The 25654-nt window shown below is 49.9% G+C and overlaps 1 protein-coding gene across 1 annotated transcript in view; it reads left to right on the forward strand.

The window, feature by feature from the left end:
* Window positions 1-25654, forward strand: part of CNBD1 (cyclic nucleotide binding domain containing 1) — a gene marked incomplete at its 3' end in the record, with an annotated part of 195662 nt that overhangs the window by 92642 nt on the left and 77366 nt on the right. The window contains exons 3-5 of the mRNA XM_081111520.1: window positions 10156-10228; window positions 14700-14813; window positions 18021-18179. The remainder of the gene's footprint in view (window positions 1-10155; window positions 10229-14699; window positions 14814-18020; window positions 18180-25654) is intronic.

Genomic DNA, 25654 nt, shown 5'->3' on the forward strand with positions numbered 1-25654 from the left:
GAACGCCTGGAGAAATACGGCCGCACAGGCTCTCCGTCTGAACAAGCCAACGTGACCAATAGCCTCCGGGGAAGAAGGTGCGCAGCCATGGCTATTTCCCTAAGTCATATTTTATGCCACACTGTCCGGTGACTTACAGTATCACAGGCCATTTCAGAAGTTGCAAATGGCTACAGGCCCCTTGGCTGCAGGCGTGCTGTGGTGCAAATCATAGTGATTTGTGCAGGGTGCGTGGCAGGCTGGGCTGTAAGGAAGGAGAGGAATGCTCTTTCTTGAAGCACTGGGGAAAAGCACAGCTCAGCACATGTGCCCAGGCAGCTTGGCACAGGCACTGCATTCAAGTTCAAATACCTGGAATGTCCAGCCTACATGACGACGAGCTCACATTAGGAAAGGCACACAGGGGGACACGGGCTCACCGGGTGTTGTGAACGGCATCTCCATGACGTCGCTCTCCTGGAGCTGACTCATTTCCGTGTTCCTCTCCCAGCCTCCGAGGATGTTCAGAGAAACTACCAAGTGCGGGGCAGGGCGCGTGCGAGAGGCAGTGGGTCACGGGAGCAGTGCCCTGACTGTGAGGAGGAGGCCAGTCACTGCCTCGGCGCCAGGGCGGGGATGCCGACCAGGAGGCAGACCTGGCGGGCATAGGATTTGTCCGGCTGCAGTGGTGACTGGTTCCCAGCGCGTTACGTGGCCTTCAGGGAGGTGAGCGCGGACGCATGAGGTGGGAGCCCGATTCTGTCCGCTGGCAGGAGGAACGCGGACTCCGTGCTCCGGAGCGGAGGGCGCTCAGCGCGCTCACCCCGAGGAGGAGGAAAGGCCCCGTGCCTTCGTCGTTACTCCTCTGGCCGCGTGACCCCCCCTAGAAAGCACGGGTGTGCCCAAGACAGGACCGGACAGGGACCCGTGTGCCAGGCACACCTGTGTGGCCCCTCTTAAGTCACAAAAGAAAACGCAAGAGAGGAAGAGAGAGAAAGGGACATTATTAATTTTCCCTTTTAGGTCAGGAAGCTATGGCTCATGTCCTTTTAAATTTAAGTGAACTTGAGCATCTGCAGAGTGAAATGTTGTGAATTCAAAGTAACGTGACCTGGAGAAAAGTCAAGAAAGAATAGATTGTGGAGCTAAGCAACGCATGCCTGGCAGTGTCCACAGCAGGAGAGGGGAGGCACGCCTTTGTGAGGACACACGCTTGCTTCTCACAAGAGGCCTCACATTTTAAAAGCCCAGGAAAATGCCTGTCAACATGTTTTCCTTTGCTTGAGTGGATGCCGAAGAGTCAGCCAGAATTCGAATCCTGGACACGTGGCTGGAAGACTGGGAAATTGTTGATCATCAGCAACACTTTGTTTCTAAATCTATAAAATGGGAACATATCAGTTTCTGCCTCACTGACTTTTGCAAAGATCGAACTAAAGAAGAGGTGATGCAGGACGCCACCCAGCTTGGGAATTGGAATGCAGTCCACGCGTGAGCGGTCCTTCAATTGTCACCCTCATGAGAACAGAAATGTGGACAAAATGCTGAGCTAGACTTCCCTCCCCATGTCACTGAGGAAAACTTTGATCAAATAAACTCACAGAGCTGGGAGCACGAAATGTGTTGTGATACTCAGAGTCGACTTTGAACAGACATCATACACTAGGGCACGTCACATTATAATCTAGTAAAATGAATGCTCCTCATGGCAACCCAGTTACATTCCTCGGTAACGTAAACACTGTGTGCTTATTCTCTATTTTATTTCAGACACATCTTTCTTCAGTAGGAGATTCCATCTGTTTGTGACTGTCTATAAGAGGAAAGAATTTTAAAGTCAGCAAGAGAATGCGTTTTTAAAGTTTACTTTCCTGCGATATACTGAATGTGTTTGGAATAATTTCATCTGAATGCCACCCCGGACATTGCTAATGCCATCCTGTCTGACAAAGTTTCTGATCTCCGTGATTTTCCCAACTACACAGCTGTCTAACGTTTAATTATTCACTGACTATGTTTTTCATTTATAATCGTCAGCAGTTGGCAACATTGGCTCATTTCAAACAGTCACCGCACCACTGCCTCCCTTCTGAACACGTACACTCCTTACAAAAGAGCTGGGATGCAGTCTGACTCTTATCCTGTTGGTTAAGACTACCAAGAGTTATTTAAGAAAGAGAGTTTATTTGTATGGTTTTTTAAAAAAAATATGTTTTTATTGATTTTTAGAGAGAGGAAGGGAGAGGGAGGGAGAGAAACATCCATGAGAGAGAAACATCGATTGGGTGCCTCCTGCATGCCCCCTACTGGGGATTGAGCCCACAACCCAGGCACGTGCCCTGCCAGGAATCGAACCAGTGAGCACTTGGTGCACGGGACCATGCCCAACCACCTGTGCCACGCCCACCGGGGCTCATTTGTATGTTTTAGACAGCATTTGTCTAACATTATATCTTTCAAGTACGAGTCTCAATTTTTAAAAATAAAATTGCATCTGAACTCATCTTCATAGTGATTTATTTCTATGTTAAAATGACATCCTTATTTATACATGAGACCCCCAAACAGGTATTTTCTGAAGGATGCAGACGGAGAAAACAACTGTTGGGACTCACGGATAAAATAGTTTCATCTTGTGAGGAAGGCGAGGGGGCAGGCGCCCCAGGTTTCACCGTTCCCACATTCACTCATTCTTCTAAGAACTCGGAAAATCCCGTGTGAGCTCCGGCCTCCGGGAGCTTTGGCTCAGGGTTAAAGTAATTCCTGCTCTGCCCTTTGCGATCTCAGTGCCCTGTGGGCTATGGGTCCCTTCTTCACTCCCCGCTCTCCCGGCCGCCCCCTCTCCGACACTGGCACATGTGTGAGAACCTTGGGAAGGTTCCAGGGCGCCAGCCTACCAGGGGGCACCTCGGGGTTCTGCTCTGTGAGGCGTGAGGAGGGCTCCCGTGGCCTCCGGTTGCAGTGCTCAGCTGCCTCTGAGCCACCAGGATGCCTGTGTCCTCGCTCTCCTCGGCCATCCTGTCCCACATGAAGGCCATTAACAACGTGCCTCCTCCCCTGCCCCGCAAGGTGCCAGGTGAGCGGGCCTCAAGGTCCCCAGGCATTAGAACAGGGCATCTCGGGTGGTTGGTAGGAAACCAACAGTCTTAGCGACAGCTTGTCGGGGTGCAGAAAACACAGATGCACAAATTCTCTGTGTCCTCCGAGGCCATTTCGGTTCCTTTGGTCTCAGGTCTTCTGCTTTGTAAAACGAGGCTCTGATGTGGGGACCCTGAGGCCTCCAGCAGTGAACACGCTTAAAGAGGAGAGAGGCAGAGGCTCAGGGCATCTGGGCCCCGGAGCGGCAGGTCCTGTGACTCCCCGCTCAGGCTCGCTGCTTTCAGAGCTCGTTTCCACTGGGAAAGTTCTCATTTTAAATTTTCAAGGAATAAAAAAGACAATTCCCATTATTCTTGCTCTGAAATTTATTCCCATCTCATTTTATTTTGCAGTCATTGATTTACAATATCATAGGAACTATAAATATAAAGTTAAATATTTTGAAGTTTCTACAATTGACAGTTTCTTACTTTCTATAGTCAATCTAAACCCAGAACATTTTTCTCAAGACTTCTTGTCATAGCCATCAAATTTATACATCTATTATTTGATTACCAATGGACTGAATTAATTATATGTAATAGTCCTAGTGATAGCTGAGATTTGAAAATGTCTTTTAGGCAATGAAGGTAACAATTGTGACCCTTTCAACTTCAAAAAAGCATTTACTTTATTGAATATAAAGTAAATGAATAAGTGAATTCATATTGAATGAGATAAAGGATTTAGTTTATTGAACATTACTTTATTGAATTGTATACTCTTTTAATTGTAGGGTAAATTTATAGTATTGACTGAAGAACTAACCCATCTATTCTTTTATCTTTCTGTGAGAGTTAGTTCTACTATATATGTGTGTGTGTGTGTGTGTGTATACATACATATTCTATATAATAAAGAGGTAATATGCAAATTAACCCTCATGCCCTCACAAGATGGCTGCCTACGACCAGGCTGGCAAGGTGGTTAGTGAGGGACGACCAAATGGCAGAACAGCAGCACCAGTATGACTCGGGGGGGCGGGGCTGTGAGGGGCGACCAGGCTGGCTGGGAGGGGGGTTGGGGTGACCAGGCAGGTGAGGGGACAGTTGGGGGTGACCAGGCTGGCAGAGGGGGCTGTTGGAGGCGACCAGGCCAGTAGAGGGGTTAGTGAGGGGTGACCAAACAAGTAAACATCAGGCTGTGTGGGGTGACCAGGACAGCAGGGGAAGCTGTTGGGGGTAACCAGGCCAGCAGGGGAGGGCAGCTGGGGGCAACTAGGCTGGCAGAGGGGGGCAGTTGGGGGTGACCAGGCCAGCTGGGGGGCAGTAAGGGGCAACCAGACCAACGGGGGGGGGCAGTTAGGGGCAACCAGGCTGGTGGGGGTGTGCAGTTGGGGGTGACCAGGCTGGTGGGAGGGGGGGAAGTTGGAGGCAATCAGGTTGGCAGGCAGAGGCGGTTAGGGGTGATCAGGCTGGCAGGGGGGGCATTTAGGGGCGATCAGGCAGGCAGGCAGGTGAGCAGTTAGGAGCCAGCGGTCCCGGATTGTGAGAGGGATATCTGACTGCTGGTAGGCCCAATCCCTGGGATCGTACCTAAACTGGCAGTCGGACATCCCCTGAGGGGTCCTGGATTGGAGAGGGTGCAGGCTGGGCTGAGGGAAACTGGCCTGGTTGCCCCCAACAGCTCCCCCTGCTGGCCTGGTCGCCCCACGCAGCCTGCTGTTCACTTGTTTGGTCGTCCCTCACTAACCCCTGCATTGAGTGTCTGCCCTCTGGTGGTCAGTGTACATCATAGTGACCAGTCGTTCTGGTCGTTCCACCGTAACAGTCACATAGTCTTTTATTATATAGACTAGAGGCCCGGTGCACAAAAATTTGTGCACTCAGGGGGGAGGGGGGTTTCCCTCAGCCCAGCCTGTGCCCTCTCACAGTCTGGGACCCCTCGGGAGATAACGACCTGCTGGCTTAGGCCTGCTCCCGGGTGGCAGAGTGCAGGCCCAATCCCTAGGTGCAGCCCCTGGTTGGCTCAGAGCAGGGCCGATTGGGGGGTTGGGGCACCACCCCTGTCACACTCAAGGCAGGGTCGATGGGGAGGTTGCGGCGCCGCCCCCTGTCATGCACAGAGCAGGGCGGATCGGGAGGTTGCGATGCCACCCTCAGTCACGCTCAAGGTAGGGCCGATTGGGGAGTGGGGCACCGTCCCCTGTCACACTCAAGGCAGGGTCGATGGGGAGGTTGTGGCGCCACCCCCTGTCATGCACAGAGCAGGGCCAATCAGGGGGTTGGGGCTCTGTACCCTGTCACGCACAGAGCAGGGCCCATCAGGGGGTTGGGGCGCCGCCCTCTATCACCCACAGAGCAGGGCCGATCAGGGTGTTGGGGCACCGCCACTCTCACACTCAGGGCAGGGCCGATGGGGAGGTTATGGCTCTACCCTGTCACACACAGAGCAGGGCCCGTTGGCGGGGGGGGGGGGGTTGGGGTGCCACACCCTGTCACACACAGAGCAGGGCTGATCAGGGGGTTGGGGCGCCGTGCCCTGTCACACACAGAGCCGCAGGCGATCAGGGGGTTGGGGAGCTCCCCCCTATCAGGCACAGAGCAGGGCTGATCAGGGGGTTGGGGCACCTTCCCCTGTCACGAACAGAGCAGGACAGATAGGGAGGTTGTGGCCCCGCCCCCTGTCACACACAGAGCCGCAGGGCGATCAGGGGGTTTGGGCGCTGCCCCCTGTCACGCTGCTCCTGGTGCCGGGAGGCCTCATGGCTCCACTGATCCCCGTGCTGGGAGGTATATTACCCTTTTACTATATAGGATAGAGCCTGGTGCATGGGTGGGGCTGGCTGGTTTGCCCTGAAGGGTGTCCTGGATCAGGGTGGGGGTCCCCACTGGGGTGCCTGGCCAGCCTGGGTGAGGGGATGATGGCTCTTTGCAGCTGGTCACACACCCTTCAGGGTGGGGGTCCCCACTGGGGTGCCTGGCCAGTCTGGGTGAGGGACTGAGGACTGTTTTCAGGCTGGCGGGTGACGGAAGCTCCCAACCGCTTCTTTTTTTCTTTTCTTTTTTTTTTTTTATTCTGGGCCAGCTTTAGCTTTGAGGCTTGGCTCCAGCTCTTAGGCCTCTGCTGCTGAAAGTGGTTTCTGGCCTTTGTTTACAATGTTGCGATCCTGCTGGCTGAAGCCAGCGGACTAAAGCAGATTTATGGGGTTTTGTTTAGCTTCTATATTTGTTACATAGTTGCTTAGAGTTGCAGCTCAGAGGCCTGCAGCGGCAGGCGGGGAACGTTGGAGTCCTCCGTCACTGAAGCAAGCAAGCCTCATGTTAGTTTCAAGCTGCCAGGCTGCCAGCCACCATCTTGGCTGGCAGTTAATTTGCATATTGCCCTGATTAGCCAATGGGAAGGGTAGCGGTTGTACGCCAATTACTATGTTTCTCTTTTATTAGATAGGATTAATGACCATGGTCTCCAGGTGAAAAGGTGTCTCAGGCAGCAGTTGAGGCCCTGAAGAGGGTTCTTATATTTTGAACAGTGTTAGACAAAGTTGTGCTAAATCAAATTAATTTCTACATACGCTACTTTTTTGTGTTTTTATTATTGTGAAAAACTTTTTGTACATAGTCAATGTTTTGTATTTCCATGTGAGTTAAAATAAGTATCAAATGTAATTTTGTCACCCTGGCTGGTTTGGCTCCGTGGATAGAGTGTTGGCCTGCAGACTAAAGGGTCCTGGACTAAAGGGCACATGCCTGGGTTGTGGGCTCGATCCCTAGTGGGGGGCGTGCAGGAGGCAGCTGATCAATGATGAGAATGAGATGTTTCTCTCTCTCCCTCTCTCTTCCTCTCTGAAATCAACAAAAACATACTTTTAAAATATAATTTTGTCAAAAACCACAGCTCCTGGTGCACAGGTTTTATTTGTGAAAAAGAAAGCGAAGTCCCCCTCAGGTGATTTTGCTTTTAGCAGCCCAGGAAGCATGGGGAGTTAAAAGATCAAGTTAATTAGAATCCCAGAGACGAGGCATGTGCTGCCCTCTGTCGTGTCTTCCAAGGACACTCATGTGTGCGAAGTGATTAAAAGATGAAGAATCAGCGCCCGGTTAGGTCTCAGAGCTGAACAGAGCGGAGTGGACGCAGCGAGCCTGTCGGCCTGCAGCGGCTCGGACTCATGTTCTGTCTGTGACTTCTCTTCAGAGGTGTATCCTGCTTGCTTAGTAACCGTGTCTGCTAATTCCAGCAAGTCGGCCGCATTCCCTTAGTGAGCGCCAGTGGTCCCTGCTGAAGCCGTGGTCCCTGCTGAAGCCGTGGTCCCTGCTGAAGCCGTGGTCCCTGCTGAAGCCGTGGTCCAGGGACGGTCCGGGCGGGTGCTCTCACCTGCAGCGTGACTGGACCTGAATTAGGAAGGAGGGATCAGACGGGTGACTCAGACGCCCTGGGCAGAAGCAGGAAGGCTCAGCTCTGGACTTAGAAACATGGGCCATTGGCCACATCCTTGTTTACCTGGGATGAGGTTCCGGTGACAATCAGGAGCCAGGGCTACCTTGTCCCTACGTGTTCCAGGTGAGGAACGTCACCAGGACCGCCCAGGAGCCCTGTAAGTGCTTGGCACACGGTGGCCACCTCACCTGCTCCTCACAGGGACTCTGGGAGGTCTGCGTAGGAGAGCAGGGCCCAGTGACGGCCTGTGCTAGTCCCCGAACCTGCGGAGATGCTATGCTGTGTGGCCGGGGCTGGGCCCTGCCAATCACGTGACCTGAAAGAGAGGGTCCCCCTTACAGGTGGGCCCAGGGGCTCCTGGGGTCCGTCCTTCTTGTGGAACAGGGAGGTGTGCGAGTCAGAGTGATGGCGGTGACACAGGCTCACTAGCCCATTGAAGACAGAAGGGGGGTGACAAGCCAAGGAGTTGGGGTGCCCCTGGAAGCTGGAAAAGGCAAAGACGTGGACTGTCCCCTGAGCCTTCCAGAAGGGGTGCAGGCTGCTGACAGCTCAGTTTTAGCCCAGTGAGACCGTCGGGTTTCTAACTCCCAGACGTGAGGGAATGCCTTGGTATTGATTTGAGCCGGAAGCTGTGGTCGGAAAGGAATACTGGGTCACCCTACAGTGGAGGATGGCGAGGCGGGGCTTCCTCCAGGTGCCAGGTGCCCGAGTGGAGACTGCACAGAACCCCCACGTAATGAACTCCCTCTGCCCCCGAAGCACCGCCTGCTCCCAGCCCTGAGGGCTGCGCCATCCCCTCCCTCCACGTCTGGGCATGGCTTGCGTTTGCTCCTCGCCCAATCGGGCCCCCTCCACCCGAGCCAGCACCCGGCCCAACGGCCATGGCCCACTCCCCGCCCTCTCTGCTTGCTGGGAACCGCACCCTCAGACGCACCACGCAGCCGGGCTTCTTGAGTAGCCCACATGTTTCTTCCCGGGAAAGCTTCGAGTCCGCGTCGTCTGGCCTGTGTCCCAGGCTCTGCACAGCTCTGCGCGGTGCTAACTCCCATTCCTCAGTCCTGCCAGCCACTGTCCTCTCGCGGACTCCGGCCGCCTCCTTACCGCCAAGCGTGCTTGGCCCCGTTTCCACACCCTCCCGTGGCTCAGTCAGTAGTTGGCGATGTCTCTCCTTAATCCATGTAACTAAAAATCTGCTCTCGTTAAAAGCTTGTATAATGTCCTACACAGCAGCGTTGGTTTACTAACAGTATTTTTAAATTATATTTTTATAGATTTTTAGGGAGAGGAGAAGGAGAGAGAGAGAGAGAGAGAGAGAGAGAGAGAGAGAGAGAGAGAGAAACATTGATGTGAGAGGAAACATCCATCGCTGCCTCCATCACACCCCCTACAGGAGATAGAGCCCTAAATCTGGGCATGTGCCCTGACAGGAATAGAACCAGCAGCCTATCTGGGGCACGGGACGAGCCCAACCAACAGAGCTGCACCAGCCAAAGTCATTTTGATATAATCCATCTGCAACTTGGCTCATTTAAAATAATTACTCCATATGATACTGAAATGCAGTTAGGTAACTTTTTGTTTCTTAAGGCTTAACTGAGTAATGTAGATAAGAAAATGCTGAAATAATGTAATTAGTACTTTCATATTTATTAAATGGTATGATTTATGTGTGTAGCAATGGCTTTTCTGTTTAAATTTCCCTTATTTCAATTTCATGTTTGGGAAGGTGGTATCCATTATCGATGATCGATTTTTAGACCACCCAAGGCTTAACCAAAAAGTCAGAGTTTATGATTCAATCTCCTGACATGAAAATGGATGCATTTGGGCATGTCAAACACCAGCTCTTCATAGCTGGGTGTGGTCAGTGAATATATTTGGACAAGTTTTAGAAATGCGTGAAGCTGCTCATTTATTTTCTTAGTACCTTTCCCTGAGGGAAGGCACGCACGTGTGTGTAGGGCCTGCTCTCCATTTCCTGGCATGTCTAAGGGCGCACGCTCCAGGCCCAGGGAGGTCCCAGATCCCCCTGAGGATGCTGACGGGTGCCCCACTCTCTCCCTCCGTCTCCTCCTAAGGATGGCGCTCTTTCTGGACTGCAGGACAATCACAGTTTGCTTTCTGGCTTCGGGTACTGGTGATTTGCTTACCCTTGAACTTCAGAAGGAATCACAACCTGAATCCAGACAGGGAAGTGCGCGGAGAGGGCTTGCCAAGGGAGGCGCCTGCACTGGATTCAACCAACATGACCAGAATCCAGAGAGGGACAGAGCGGCCTTCGGAGACTCTTGTGGATGGATGGTCCAGTCCAGAGCTCTGGACACATCCACAGCGCGCCTGAGGGGCAGGGATTCCAAGATGCTCACTTCCAGATGCGTGACTTACATGACACCTGTAAACACAGCATTACTGGAAACAAGAAAACAATGCCAGGCCAACTGGACATCAATGGAAAACATGAACTTCTCTCCTCATTTTAATCACACGATTCAATTCTGCTTATGTGTCAAACAAAGACTGTTAATGCCTCACTTTCATAGTCTCGGGATTCTTTTACTGTGATGAATGTTTGCAATTAAACTCTGTTTACACACTTATTGGTTAACTGGTTAATAAAATTACAGAAAATTACTCACATTTTTAATTATTTTTTTTTTGCAGCCTTGAAATTGCCAAAGCACATTGATTATGGTCAATTGGATGCATTATTCCATGTGAACAGACCACAGGGCAGGTAAGGTAGTCATGCATATTTTGTCATTCATATGAATATTAATATATTTGTTTCATGAATAAAGCCTAATAATAAGCCATTGTCGGCTCTCATAGGTGCCTGATTTACCGCACAGATGCAAATATTTTAAAGCCTGGAGGTTATTTCTCCGGAATAAAGGCACAGAACACATATCATATTTCAGGGAAACAATTTTGTGGGACACAGTGTGGCTTGTGCCCAGCAAGGCCCGCTGGTGCTTTGAGAGCAGTTGTGGGCAAAAGCTTCAATGGGCTTTGTGTTACATGTGATTTTAAATCCATGTGTTTATGACTTAAAGGACGTTGTTTTAATGCCTGTGTTTATGACGCAGGCCAAAAGGTTGTTTTTAGAAGTAAAGTTGTGTCAGGATGTCATCACCTCCTCTGTGGGCCCAGCTGGGGGCGCATCCGCAGGATGGTGGGGGCGGGGGGGGGGGCACGGAGAGCAGTAACCAAGGCCGGGGGACCTGCAGGCTGACTCCTGAGGCCGTGAAGAGTGCTGGAGAGTTTGGGCTGGGCAAGGCACCCTCTGCTGACCTAAACAGCCCTGGGAACATCGGGAGACATTTCTCCCGCGTGGCCAAGGTGACCCTGGGTGGGCAGTGGCCCTAAGCCCTGCCCAGCCATGGAATGACAGCCTCGGAGCAGCCAGGCAGCCTGTCCAGCACTGGTTCCCTGCAGCGTGACTCAGCAAGCAGGGGCTGAGGTGGGAGAGCAGCTGGAAGTCAGGGCGTGGCTCCCAGTCCCCAGCTCCCATGCAGAGGCCCACCCACCTCCGTTGCATGGGGACTTTCTCCTTTGTCTCCCCTGCCTGGAACAGCAGTGTGTCACCCTGTGGTTGTGTGGACTGTGCTGTTTCCGTACCGGCTTCTTGAAAGGTACTGTTGCGTGTGCTGCTGGCTGGCGAAATCGTTCCAGTTCCCATGGCAGACCTGGGTAAGCCAACGGCCGGCAAAGACAGAACCAGCCCTGAGCAGAATCTGCTGCCCAAACAAGCAGCACGGCTGGGATCCCACATCCTGAGCCAACGGCCGTGGGATGAAACACCATGAGACCAAGAGCTGGGAAACATCATGGCTCGAAGCTCAGGTTTCCTAAGATGTGTTAGACTAGAAGATATAATTTTTTAAATCTATTTTCCTTGCCAACTCCCTAGCCCAAGTTGGATTTTTCTATTATGAAGCTGGTTTCCTTTCGATCCAATCATGTCCCTGGGCCCTCCACCTTCCTTCACAGCGGGAGGAGCTTGCCTCATCTTCGGTGGGCCTGCGGAGAAGTGCCCCGAGCTTCTGCACCTTCCCCTTCTGTGTCACACGCCTTAACTAGGTCTCTGTGTCACACCCCCTTCACCCCGTCTCTGTGTCACACCCCTTAACTAGGTCTCTGTGTCACACCCCCTTCACCCCGTCTCTGTGTCACACCCCTTAACTAGGTCTCTGTGTCACACCCCCTTCACCCCGTCTCTGTGTCACACCCCCTTCACCCCATCTCTGTGTCACACCCCCTTCACCCTGTCTCTGTGTCACACTCCTTAACTAGGTCTCTGTGTCACACCCCCTCACCCTATCTCTGTGGCACACCCCCTTCACCCCGTCTCTGTGTCACACCCCCTTCACCCCGTCTCTGTGCCACACCCCCTTCACCCCATCTCTGTGTCACACCCCCTTCACCCCGTCTCTGTGTCATACCCCCTTCACCCCGTCTCTGTGTCACACCCCCTTCACCCCATCTCTGTGTCACACACCCTTCACCCCATCTCTGTGTCATACCCCCTTCACCCCGTCTCTGTGTCACACCCCCTTCACCCCATCTCTGTGTCACACCCCCTTCACCCTGTCTCTGTGTCACACTCCTTAACTAGGTCTCTGTGTCACACCCCCTCACCCTATCTCTGTGTCACACCCCCTTCACCCCATCTCTGTGTCACACCCCCTTTACCCCATCTCTGTGTCACACCCCCTTCACCCCGTCGCTGTGTCACACCCCTTAACTAGGCCTCTGTGTCACACCCCCTTCACCCCATCTCTGTGTCACACCCCCTCACCCCATCTCTGTGTCACACCCCCTCACCCTATCTCTGTGTCACACCCCCTTCACCCCATCTCTGTGTCACACCCCCTTTACCCCATCTCTGTGTCACACCCCCTTCACCCCGTCGCTGTGTCACACCCCTTAACTAGGCCTCTGTGTCACACCCCCTTCACCCCATCTCTGTGTCACACCCCCTCACCCCATCTCTGTGTCACACCCCCTTCACCCCGTCTCTGTGTCACACCCCCTCACCCCATCTCTGTGTCACACCCCCTTCACCCTGTCTCTGTGTCACACCCCCTTCACCCCATCTCTGTGTCACACCCCCTTCACCACCTTTCTGTATCACACCCTCATAATCACCTTTCTGTGTCACACCCTCTTAACCCCTTTAGATTATTTCCATATTTTTGTCCGTCTTGCTGTTGCTTCTTTCTCTGAGAGAGTGAGGAGGGCATGCTTCTTTGATTCTCTGTGGGTTTCTCCCCAGAAGGACTTTTTCTCTTGCACCCCTGCCTCCTCCTCAGCCCCAGTGCCTCTGGGCCTCGGGCGAAGAGTTCTGCAGCCCGGTGCCTGGTCCCGGCTGCGTGGCCTTGGACCGCGCTTTGTTCTTCTTGGGCCTCAGGGTCTTTGTCTGTGAAGTGGGCGCGACAGGAGTGTCTGCGCCTCTCGTTGTGTAGGGACCGAATGACCTGCTGCATGCGAACGGTCTGGAACAGTGAGTGGCACAGAGTGAGAACTGGCACATTTCATTGTTTAGGGGGAGCATATATAATCCAAAATGGTAAGGAATGGGTTTTGAAATCAATTGATTTTTCATTTGTACCCTGCGTCCTCTGGTTCCCAGTTCAATGGATTAGGCCAGTTACTGAGTTTTCAGGTTCTTTATGGGTGAAATGGGCAGTGAGGTACACCAGCCCTGTCAGGTTACATAAATGATGAGCCAAAGACGATGTCAAGGTCTTAGTGCAGTGTTTGCACATAACAGCTACCCGGTGTATGAGAGGGAGATGGGTGAAATGCGTGGCTGTAGGATGCCAGCTCCAAATGGAAAAAAGAAAGAAAAAAATAAAAGATCTTGGAAAATCTTCCAGTGATATCAGTGGTTGGATTTAAAAAGAGTAGATTCTTGGTCAGTGTCTCTCTCTAAGGTAAGTAGGAGGGAAAATGTCTAAGGTCAAATTACATTCACACGGCAATATCTGAATCAATTAAGTCAAATTAAGTTAAACAGTATTCTTAAAATATATACTATTTGTAAAGAATTAATAAGGTGCTTTAGGAACTTTGGCTGAGAGAGAAAAAAAGCTGTTAAATATTTTACTCTGTGTTGTTATTAGTTACATTGACAATGAAATAAGAAATGTGTTCTCTTAAGGATTTGTACATTCGCAGCTATGAGGCAAATATCGACTGTGATGTTGTCATTGTTAAATTTTAAGTGTGATCATTTTGGATAATTATTGAAATAAGCTGGCAAGATGAATTAGTTGGCATTTTAAAAATCGACCAACTTTTTGCAGTGGTTGTCAATGGAAGACTGAATGAAGCAGACATTCCAGAAGCAAATGTCTTGCCTGACCCTGACTGACAGTGGGCCTTGCTGTTGACATGTTGAGAATTTGCAGTGCGTGGGGCCCTGGCTGCCACAGCACCGCCTGGGGAGGGTATAAGGCCGAGCAGCCCGGCCCTGGTGCCTGCAGATCTTATTTCCAGGAAAGGCGCCAGAAGTCTCACTTACAGAAAGCTTCCGGTGACTCTGGGATCAGTGGATTTGGGAAATGTTGATCTTTTGGTCTAAAACATCTTTATTGCAGTTCTAAAAAAACAGGCAGCAGATTGTCATAAATCATTGCAAATGTTCAGATAAATATACTTTCCTGGAATGTATATGTAAAATATATGCCGATCACTTTGGAGGAATTTTAATTGTCTGCTATGTCTTATTTTTATTTTTAAAAATATGTTTTTATTGGTTCAGAGAGAGGAAGGGAGAGGGAGAGAAAAGAGAAACATGGATTGCTGCCTCCTGTGGTGATGCAGCTCATAGCCAGCATGTGCCTGCGGGCAACTGACCCAGCACCTCCTGGCGCATGGGACCAGCTCACCCTCTGAGCGACAGCAGCTGGGCGCCTGCTGTGTTTTACATGAATGACAGAAATGGCAGTTTTCAGGAGGCCCAACTCAAAATAACAGTTTTTATGTAGACTGCCATTCTTAAACTATTTCTCTTTGAAAACACTATAGCCAATTTCTATAGTGATATTAAAGCATAAGGTGCTTGTTTCATATTATTGTTATTTGCTTCTTAGACTAAGTAGTATAGGATTAAGATGTATGTATTGAATCAAAAGTCTTCCCCTTGCGAGTGGTTATCCAATGATACTTACAACTTTTTCTTTGTCTCTCTCTTTTTGAAGCCCGAGTTCTCTGAGTATCCTAACAGCTCACAATGAGATTATAAAGAATTACTCTAAAATATTCCAGCAGAGAAAAATCAGACTGCCTAGACTTTCCCAGCAAAAGGAACAAAGGTAAAGAAAGTGGGCATGGCATGTGAGCAGAGGGACAAATGGACTCTGAGCTAGGCGTGTGAAGATGGGGGCGGCCGACCTGGGAGAGTGATGATGGGGGGGCAGCCAACCTGGGAGAGTGATGATGGGGGGGCAGCTGACCTGGGAGAGTGATGATGGGAGCAGCCGACCTGGGAGAGTGATGGGGGGCAGCCGGGGTCGGGAGGAAGGCAGACCCATGTGGCCATTTTGCAGGAGTTTTAGTGATGTGGTGATTATTGGGACTAATAAGTGTGTTGCTTCCTCAGGATTATCATTAACATGGAATAAACAACTAGTCTTGTCTATTAAACATAACAAGCAGAAATACTATTAAGAATGAGAAAGATAATACACACAATACAAGGAAATTGTAAATTATGATATAATACTTTACGTAATGAGTTGAATTTGATAATCTAGATGCTATTGGCTAGTTTTCTAAAAACTATGTACTAAATTTATTTAAGAAGATAGAATTAAAAAAAGATGGTATAAACAGTTGTGAAAATGCTGGTATAAGTAGTTGTGAAAAGTACTCTTTAAAAGTATTTTTTGAAGCAAAAAAAAGCCCAAAAGTAAAAATTAATACCCCCTCTCCCCCAACAAAAACAAGCCCACATGTTATCAACTAGAACTTCCTTTTAAGAAAAAGTAGTTATTACGCAATTTAATTATCTTGGGGTATATACAATGAAAATTAGCTTGTAAATTTGCCATGCACAAGATTTAACAAGAATGACATAAATAGGAGATAACAATTTTAATTATGACTATATAGGCAAATATACAAATAAAATATTGGCAAAGGAAATAACGCCGCGGAGTGTTAGCTGATCGGCACATCACAGTTAGGTTGCCTCCATCTTCTGAGTGTAAAGAAAGCTCAACATTAAAACAGCCATTATTAACGTTTGTAATATTAGTTGCCCACAGGCAAACGATGTGCTACTCTCTGGAGATGATGAAAAGGCATTTGCTGTAACTCAGTTTCCATGTCTCACAGTAAAAGTGAAGTTACGTTTTTACCTCTCATGTGTGCAGTAAGTGACTGCTAAGAAATACAAAGAACACTTATGTCCAGCCAGAAAGAACTATACCCTAAAATAGCAATAAAAATACCTTAAACTGGTTTAAATAAATTTCACAAAATATATTGAAAAATTATAAATCTTCTGTAGGCTCAGCTCACCCTGGTCCCTGGTGTGATGGGCTGCACCCACACTGCCCAGGAGGTGGGAACAGAGCTCAGGCCACTCAGAGAAGCTCTTGGCAGGATGAGGTCGACGAGGAAACATGAGCTGTGATAGACACTGAATGTCTGTGCTGTCAGAGCTGTTCATCAGCAGCCTTCACCTGTCACCATGGTCATAGTCAACACTCGGTTCACGCAACACCAATGTGTGACAGACGCCATTGGAAGACGCACGCTGAGGAAGGCCCTGCTGTCTGTGCAGCTGGGAGAATGCCAATGGCAGCGTCTTGGCTAAGGTGGAGGGAGCGCCATGCGCCAGGAGAGTGGAGGGTGTGCGCCCCAGGAAACCAGCTGAGCGGCGGGAGGCCTGGCTGTGAGGGGGAAAACTGTGAGCAGAGCTGTGGGGGCAGGACAGGAGTGACCTCAGGGCTGCTTGGAGCTGGGACCATTGTCTAGAATGTGTTTGACTCATGGACCGCGGCCGTTTGTGGTCCAGTCACAGCTGCAGGGAATCGAATGCACGGACACATCGTTTTAGAAGGAACCCTGAGTTTGGACCCAGAAGACATGGACTTGAGTTTTTGTTTTGCCCCAAAGCAGCAACCTGGCTTTGGAATAGTCTCTGACCATTGCGTGCACTCAGCTCTTGCTCAGAAGGGGATGGTATTAGGATCGTACCTCACAGGTGGATGGGCAGGGCCTTTCCCTGTCCCAGCTCTCACCATGAGCATGCGTTTCAGATGACAGTGATTCATGTAGATTTACACCATCTGCCACAAAAGTCTACCTTTTTTCAACAACGACAAAGAAATACATATAATATTCAAAACAGTTATAAAAATCACTGTGTTGTTTGCTTCAATAAATTTAATATCACCCTTTATGAACAACAAGAAAAGGTATAGACTTTGAATCAATTCATCTTTACATCATTTTATTTCCAGAGGAAAACAAACGTGTAAGAAAATGATAGTCATCGAGGAAACAGATGCTAAGCACTCACAGAACTGTGCAAACCCACACTGGATATTTCTCCAAATGTCCATGACCGCCTGATACACCCTGCTCACATTGCCTGCTTGCAAAGTCGTTTATTAGCCTCTTATGCCGTGATTTTGAGTTTTGTCTGACTGGAGCTTTTAGGCCATGCATGTTGCATTGTTGTTAGTTTTTTTAAATAAATATGATGATGGGCGTTACTTTCTTCTGTTTCTGAAGAGCGTAAGGCACCCCATAAGCACCAGTCAATCAATTAACTTGTGTGCCACGCATTTGTTTCTGCTGCTTTCGGCGGTTTGGCATCTCCTGGTTGGCCTCAGTGTCTGGAGGACCTTCGGGATGATTCTGAATCTCTCCGTGGACTTGGATGTCCACCAGGCAGGAGCCCAGCAGCCTCCTGCATGCACAGGGGACAAACGCCGCCAGAACCTGGGTCCAGGGGCCTCTCTCCACAGAGCTGCCTCCAAGTCTGCCATCTCTCCTCCCCCGGCCTCCACGCCACAGACTCCTCCTCGCTAGAAGAAAAGAAAGCAGTGTGTTACACCACTTGTATCTGAGAATCAGGGCAGGGCGGGGTGGGGGGGAGAACAGCCCATTGGTGAAACCTGCATTCTCATCACTGGCAGACTTTACTGAACTTGCTCTTGTAGCCTAGCTACAGGAGTAACTAGGGCCAGCGCTTTAAGGAGGGCTCTGGGAGCGAAAGCAGGCGAGGGTGAGTGGGAAGAGATCAACCAATGAACTTGTGAGCATTATATGCATAATCCATGGACACAGATAATAGGGTGGTGAAGGCCTGGGATGGGGGACGGGGGCGGGCTAGAAGGGGTCACTGGGGAAAAAGGGGGACTTATGCAATACTTTCAACAATAAAGATAAAATAAATAAAATGTCAAATTATGTCAGAAGAGTGCATTTCTGCTCTTGACAATGAAGCAAAAGTTCATGTCAGAGTTTTGTGTGCAAAATCGTAAATAATGTGTTTCCTTGTCTAGAAAACTGTCTGAGTACACAGAAGAGAGTCAGCGCCAACAATCGGAGGACGATGCTCACAACATAGCCATCTATATTCAACAACTGCTCGGCAGCCATCCATGTGGACCCAAAAACTTTGAAGAGAAGGTAGAAGAATTACTGGAAATTCTAAAGAAATTGTAAGTATTTTTAAAGATATTTTAAAATTGAATTTTAGAGAGAGAGGAAGGGAGAGAGAGAAACGTCAATGATAAGAGCAAAACATTGATCTGCTGCCTCTTGCACATCTCCTACTGGGGACTGAGCCCACAACCCAAGCATGTGCTTTGACCGGGACTCAAAACTGGCAACCTTTTGGTGCACAGGATGACACTCAAACAATTGAACCACACCAGACATGACTCTAAGTATTTTTAATATATTACTTCTTATTGTTAAACTAGAGGCCTGGTACACGGGATTCGTGCACTGGTGGGGGGGGCGTTGCCTGCAGGGATTGGCTCCCACTCAGAGGGCGGGTCCATAGCCAATCCCACTGTGGGAGCGCACTGACCACCAGGGGGCAGCTCCTGCATCGAGCGTCTGCCCTCTGGTGGTCAGTGTGCGTCATAGCGACTGGTTGACCGGTTGTTCAGGGGGTTCTGCCATTCTGTCACTGTGCTTTTATTATATAGGATTCTTTCGAATTGTTTTTTTAATCTTTTTAAAGTTAGCTATTTGGACGTCAGTGTACTGTAACTGCACCCAGCCACTGAATGACAACAGCGGATCAGCTGAAAAGGGAACTCACTTTATAGGATCTTTAATGTTCACACAAAGCTGTAGTTTCTCTCTATATAATTTCTGATTTAAGACTTATGTCACTGCTTTGAGGTGGATACGATAGAAAAGCTGGTGAGTAAAAGAGCAATGCATAAGTTAAGTCTGCAATTCGTGTTTGTTCTTCTACGAAATGTGCTTTTTAGCTTGTCGCCTTCGTACACGAGTTATTCATTTTCTGTTGCTGTGTAATGAATTATCATCAACTCAGTGGCATTAAACAACATATGTTTATTGTCTCTCTGGGCAAGTTTGGCCAGTCCTCTGCTCATGTCACAGGCTTCAGTCAAGGTGCTTGCCTGGTGGTGTTCCTTTCTGGAACATGAGGTCGCCTTCCAAGCTCACCTGTGTTGTTGGCAGAGTTCAGTTTCATGTGGTTGTAGGACTGCGGTCTATGCTCTCTTCCTGGCTCTCCGTGGAGGGCTCCTGGAGGTGCCACCGATCTGCTGTGTGGCCCTCGCTCAGACCTTCCACAGCAGGAAGCTTCCATCTTCAGAGCCAGCCAGGAAGAGTCTCATTCTGCTAAACTGAAATCTTATGTGATCTAACCAAGGGCCTGTAGAGACCTGACCTTGGCCAGATTTTATTGGTTAGAAACAAATCGTTGGTTTTTCTCCCATCCCCAAACTGTGGGAGAAGAGATTGGGGGCCTCTCAGTGTGTGCTGGCTGTATTGGTGATATTATACATCTCTCTGTGACCCTGTGGACCCCATCGAGTGGGCTGAGTGCTTTATGTTCGCACGTAGTTCAGCTGAGACCCGGGCATCGGTGGAAAGTTGTCAGGTCTGTAGCCCTGTGTTTACCTGGGACTTGCTGAACCATGACTGGGTTGCTGGGCGACTTCATGACGTGACAACACTTTTTAAAAGCAGCTACTTTACACCCTCTAAAAATCTCCACTTTGTCACTCTACCTGTGATCTTAACAAAAAGAAATCGATTTTGGGTAACAGTAACCTCTTTTTGAAGACATGTAACTCTGCCTGACAAGATGAAGAAACTATTGCTCATTGATTACTCAGTGTGATTTGCCTTCGTTATGTTAATTAACTCTTACCTTCTACCTCAGTTGAGCAGCTCTGAGTCAACAGTGCTGGAGGGGAGGAAGGATAACTGAGTTTGAAACATTAAAATCACAGGAAAGGGCGCGTCTGGGAGATGTCACCTGAGAGGAAGGGCTGGAGGAACCAAAGGGCAAGGTGTAACTGGGACGTGTGTGCAGAGCAGACAGTGCAGGGGAGGAGATGAGGGAGACACAAAAAAAAAAAAAAAAAGAGGGAGAGTTGGGAGATTCCTGTTAAGTTATGTATTTGAAGGCATATGAGACTGAATGTAAGCTTATCAGGTATGTTATTTAGGATTTTAGATTGTGAGCAACGGAAAGGACTCTGAATAATTTGAAAAGTGGTAGGAAGTGCCCAGTGTGGCTCAGTTGGTTGGACATAAGATTCCTGTGCAGCGAAGGGTTTGATCTCTGGTCAGGGCACATGCCTGGCTTTCAGGTTTGATCCTCAGGTGGGATAGGTATGGAAGACAACATTTCAATGTTTCTCTCTCACATTGATGACTCTCTCTCTCTGTCTCTCTCTCTAAAATCAATAAAAACATATCCTTGGGTGAGGAGAGGGAAAGTCTATGGAAGAGCATTGGAGGCCCCAGTGGAAGGATTATAGATCTGGAGACGGGATGAACCAGAGCGACTCTGGAGGTCTCTCCAAGATCCAGCCCTGGAATGTGTTGGTTGTAGCTGCTCTGACTGGTTCCAGGGACAGGGGTCAGACTGTGCTCAGTCCCCGGATGAACGCTGAGGGGCATGATCGATGGTTTTGCTGAGTGTACCTGTTGGTGAAGGGATGACATTTCAGAAGAGAAAGTATTTCAGAAGGAGGAGGGATGACTCGTGGATAAACATTGAAAGCTATGAGCTAAAACATCGCTTGGAATTTTAATTTCTAAGTAATTTTGACTGATTTATTTTTCACACCTAAACTCATGAAACCAGTACGCACTTTGGAACGCTGTGGGCTTCCGGCAGCATTGCTGGTATGGGGTTGCAGTGTGAGCAACCATCTTTCCCTCCTGGGCAGCTGACATTCCATGTAAGAGTGAGAGCATGAACACGCATATCTCGCGAGCGTTCAGTGCAGGAAGGAGCACTACTCCCAGTAAGGGAGCGAGTGTGATGCAACGACAGAGTCCTCTTGTGCGGCGACCCCGACGGGTCATCAAGGAGATGACAGCCAGCCCAGCAGGTCCCGTGAGGGGTGCATTCCAGGGAGGACACAGTGCAGCGGCCCAGGAAGGCACATCGCAAACGAGTGGGCAAGGGGGTCGGTGTCGTGATGCTCGAGGGAGGGAGAGGCAGGCGCGAGGGCAGATGTCATGTGGGTCTTTAATGTTGGTGTGACCAGCCCTTGGGAGGGTCATGTGGGGAGTGGACTGTGGGTGTGGAGATTGGGGAGACCTGTCAGTGGCTGTCTGGAGTTGGTTGGGGTGCGACGACTGTGTCCTGACTTCCTGTTTTGGGGAGTTCGATCTGACATGCAGAATGTGAATTTTTTTCTTTTTTTAAAGACGAGTAAGTTTCAATGGACAGCCTTGGAAACATCAGAGACTTTGCTGAACTTGACCACTAACAAGGAGAACGCTGGGCAAATCAACCTCCCGCGTGTCTGTGTCTGTGTTTGATTGCGATGCCTGTAACCCCACCAGCGTCTAACATGCAGCTAAGGACTGCTTGGGTAAAAAGAATTGGTTTCTTGTTATAAGTGACTAATTGGTTTATTTTATAAATGACTGATTTCTGGAAAAAAGAAACACGCCTGTGTGTGTGTGGGGGGGGGGGGGGGCTGCCAAACGGGCCGGAGGAGAGAGAAGTGTGTAAACGAGCCGTGAAGAGCAGTTTAGATCCTCCGGGAAAACTGGGCCCGTTGTTCTGTTCTCTTACTTCCTCCAATTCCAGGTGCTCCCTGGGAGGGAAGGCATCTGAACACCACTAGGGGAGGAGCTGAGAGCAAAGGGTCAGCAGTGCCGGGACTGTCCCCCGGGGCTTGGGAGCCTGGCTGGCAGACTCGGGCGGCTCAGAGGCCAGATGCCCTGTGGGCCTCACGCCCTGCCTCCCAGGGAGATGTGCTTTGAGCAGGGATGTGGTTTTGCCCCGACCTTCGCGGGGCTCTCTGGGAGGGGCAGAAGCCTGTGTGCTCGGAATTGTGTTGCAAGTCCTTGGGAGGAAAGTGGACGGAATGAGAGGGGCCCTCTCCTGGGAAAGAAAGGCTTTACTTGAAGCCAAAGGGAACATAGGTTGGTGAGTAAAGTGTGACCACTGAAAGCAATTTAGATTCTGACGGGAGCAGGGGTCACTTATGACATAAGGAAGGGAGCTACCTGGCCGGGAGGCTCAGGTGGTTGGAGCATCATCCCACACACCTAAAGGTTGTGGGTTCGAGCCCTGGTCGGGGCCTGTACGAGATGCAACCTACCAGATCGATGTTTCTCTCCCTCACCTTGCCTCTCTCTTTAAAATCAATAAAAACATGTCCTCGGGTGAGTATTGAGAAAGGAAAGACCATAAGGGAAGAGAATTACGGGTTAAGGAGACAGTGAGGGAGGGACAGATGGGAAGCCGCCAGCAGTGGCTGAGGGACAGACAGGGAGGCGCTGCCTCGGTCTCCACGGGGGGTGGGAGGCTCAGGCACCACGATGCACACGGCCAAGCACTGACGGTGAGTCAGAAGGACCGGGTTTTGACTGAACTCCTCCTGTTCCTCACTGTGTGATCTGTGCGCCCTCCTACCTCTGATACACATCCACTAACCAGCACAGCGGCACATTTACCACCTCCTACGGTCACTGCTGCCCTGAGCCGAGCCCGTGAGCAGTGCAGGCCCAGTGCGAGCTCGGTCCCCTGTGGGCCCTCCGAGCCTGCCCCCTCCCCTCCCGGAGGCCCACACAGCGCAGGGCCTTCATCTAGGTGACCGCGCTGTGCACTGGCTACAGCTGAGGCGGAAGGAGGCTCCTAGGAGCTCAGAAGAACAAAGCATCCCACTGTTTATCCTCCAGGAAAGAATACGTACATTTCCCTCGCAGCTTATGAATGAACGACAGCAGCCAGTTATTTATCACATATTTACATGGGTTTACAAAGTTGCCAGTGATCTCTTTATCCTGGAGTTTCAGAAACTATTATTTGGTCACAGTCACAAATTAGTATTTTAAAAAATTATACCTTTATAACTTGTTGTATTGTTTGGAAACAAGCAAATAGCCTCTGTTATAATATTTCTGGTGAAAATGATTTTTTTTTTTACTGTGTGGATATGTCTTAATCCATCTGAGTTGCTATAACAAAAATACCAAAGACCGGCCCTGGCTGGGTGGCTTGGCCGGTCAGAGCGTCGTCTCATACACCAATAGGCTGTGGGTTCGATTTCTGGTCAGGGCACATACCCAGGTTGTGGGTTTGATCTCCAGTCAGGGTACATACAGGAGGCAACCGATCAATGCTTCTCACATTAGTTTCTCTTTCTCCCTTCCTCTCTCTCTCAAATTAATTTTTTAAAAATATTGCAGATGGGGTGGCTTACGCAACATTCATTTCTCACAGTTCTGGAGGCTGGAAGTCTGAGATCAAGGTGGCTGCAGGTCCCACGTCTGCTGAGAGCCCTCTTCCTGGCTCCTCCATGTCCTCACATGGTCACAGGGAGGAGCTTTCTGGGGGTCTCCCTATAAGGGCTCCATCCTCATGACCCAAGCACCTTCTACAGGTCCCACTTCCACACGCCATCGCATTGGGGTTTAGGATCTTAACAGACCGAAGGATTTGGGGGGAACTGAGCCCGTAGAAAGGTCTACTTTATTTCAATATTGATGCAAGTGTTAAAGGTGAGACTTCCTGTCGGGTGACTATTTTACTTTTCACTTCAAGTTAGAATCTTTCCCGCCCATAGAAATTTGCGTATTTGCTTTGCCCTATTTTCCTGTTCACTGTAGCTGGGCCTGACCTGGTGTTTATCTTATTATTTTCTTTTTTTCAAGTTCAGTCTCCAAGGAAATTTGTGGGAAAATGTATTGGAAGTCCTCAGCTGGCTGAGCTATACATGACACGGCACTGCGCCGGCTTGTGGTGCGACCTGCTGAGCGGACACTTATAGTGCGACAGGGTCATAGCTAGTTTAGCTCACTCCACCGTCTCATAGAAAAGGGAAGGAAAGGAGGGAAAAGTATGTGTTTTTTTCCTAGTGATGGGGACTTTGAGGATCTGTTCTCTTAGCAGTTTTCGACCCCCTGAATGTACTCTGTCTCTGCCCTTTGCCTTGTCATTCGCGCTATGCTTGTCATTTACAGCCCCTGGGGTTGTCCAGTGTTTCCAACGTCCATTTCCCCTCGGCCCGTGACAGGCAGCTGGGCTCCGGAGAGCTGGAAGCAAAGCCAGTGTCCGGATTTTCCTTTCCCTTGGGAGCCGGGTCCAGTGCGGCACCAGGCTCACTGCAGCCCATCAGTCCATTGCGTGGGGTCTGCATCGCCGGGGGCCACCGAGGAGAATGGCAGGAAGCCAGGCGTGAGCCGTGAGCCAGGTGTGAGCCGTGAGCCAGGTATGAACTGTGAGCCAGGCCAAGAGGAACCGAGAGTGCCAGAACACCAAGGGGGAACTCTGTGTTTAGGGGTTAAACACCCCAAACCTTTGTGGCTGGCAGTGGCCACGCCCATTCGGGCCAATGACCTTTCCCGCAGGTGAGACTGGCAGGCAAGCACCTTTGTTAGTCCCCTGACTTCACTGGACACGGGTCCACCTTCCCTCTGTCTGGTCCCCTTCTTCCGAGGTTTCGCAGGGAACATGCCTATAATGTCTGGCCTCCCTTTGCTCCTTTCCTATTATTAATAATTCGTTAATTACAATGGTATCAGGTTGTCCTTACAATTGAGACTGTAATGTATAGTTGGAAATGTATCACTTTAAAGAATGGGGCAAATCAAACAAGTAGCAAAAATAATTCCTTTGAGGCTGGTGTGGTGAGCAGTGCCCTGGCTAAGCAGGGCTGCCCGTGGCTGGCTCGGCTTTGGCTCTGAGCGGTGAGCTCCGCAGCCAGCCTGGCCCTCTGTCTGGAGCGCAGAGATGAGGTGGGTGGGAGTGCTTATGCCACATCCTCCTCACACATGTCTCCTCCTCCTCAGGGGGCATCCAGCTCCCTGCCCACTCACTGCGGATTTATTTTCAGATTTTATACCTTTTGAGAAAATATAACATGTTCATCCAATTGGATACAACACCAAAGATACGATCCATGAAAGAAATAACAGATAAACTAGATTTCATTAAAATTAAAAACTTCTGCTATGAGAAAGACAATGGCAAGAGAAGGAGACAGGTCACAGCCTGGGAGGAAATACCTGCGAAAGGCTCACTGATCAAGGACTTGACCGGAACACAGAAAGGACCTTCTAATTCAGCAGCAAAAACAACCGGCCCTGGTCCGCGTGGCTCACGCACCGAAAGGTCACCCGTTGCCTCCTGGTCAGGGCACATGCCCTGGGTGTGGGCTCCATCCCCAATAGGGGGCCTGCGGGAGGCAGCTGATCGGAAATACCTTTCTCTCTCTCTCCCTTACTCTTTCTCTAAAATACTAAAACTAAGATAATAATAATAATAAAAAAGAAAACATCTCGCAATCTACGTTTGTAATTGGTGGGACCTCAAGTGGCACCTTCTCCTTCAGTCCTGGTCGTCGGCCTGCCTTTTCTTTGACCTGGAGGTCTGTCAGTGTCAGAAGCAGAGCGCTGACAGGGCTGAGATGTGATCATCAGGCCGCGGGTGCCGTGGACAATCAGCAGCCGCATC

This window comes from Myotis nattereri, assembly GCF_964212035.1.
Source record: "Myotis nattereri genome assembly, chromosome: 17".
Taxonomy (NCBI): Eukaryota; Metazoa; Chordata; class Mammalia; order Chiroptera; family Vespertilionidae; genus Myotis; species Myotis nattereri.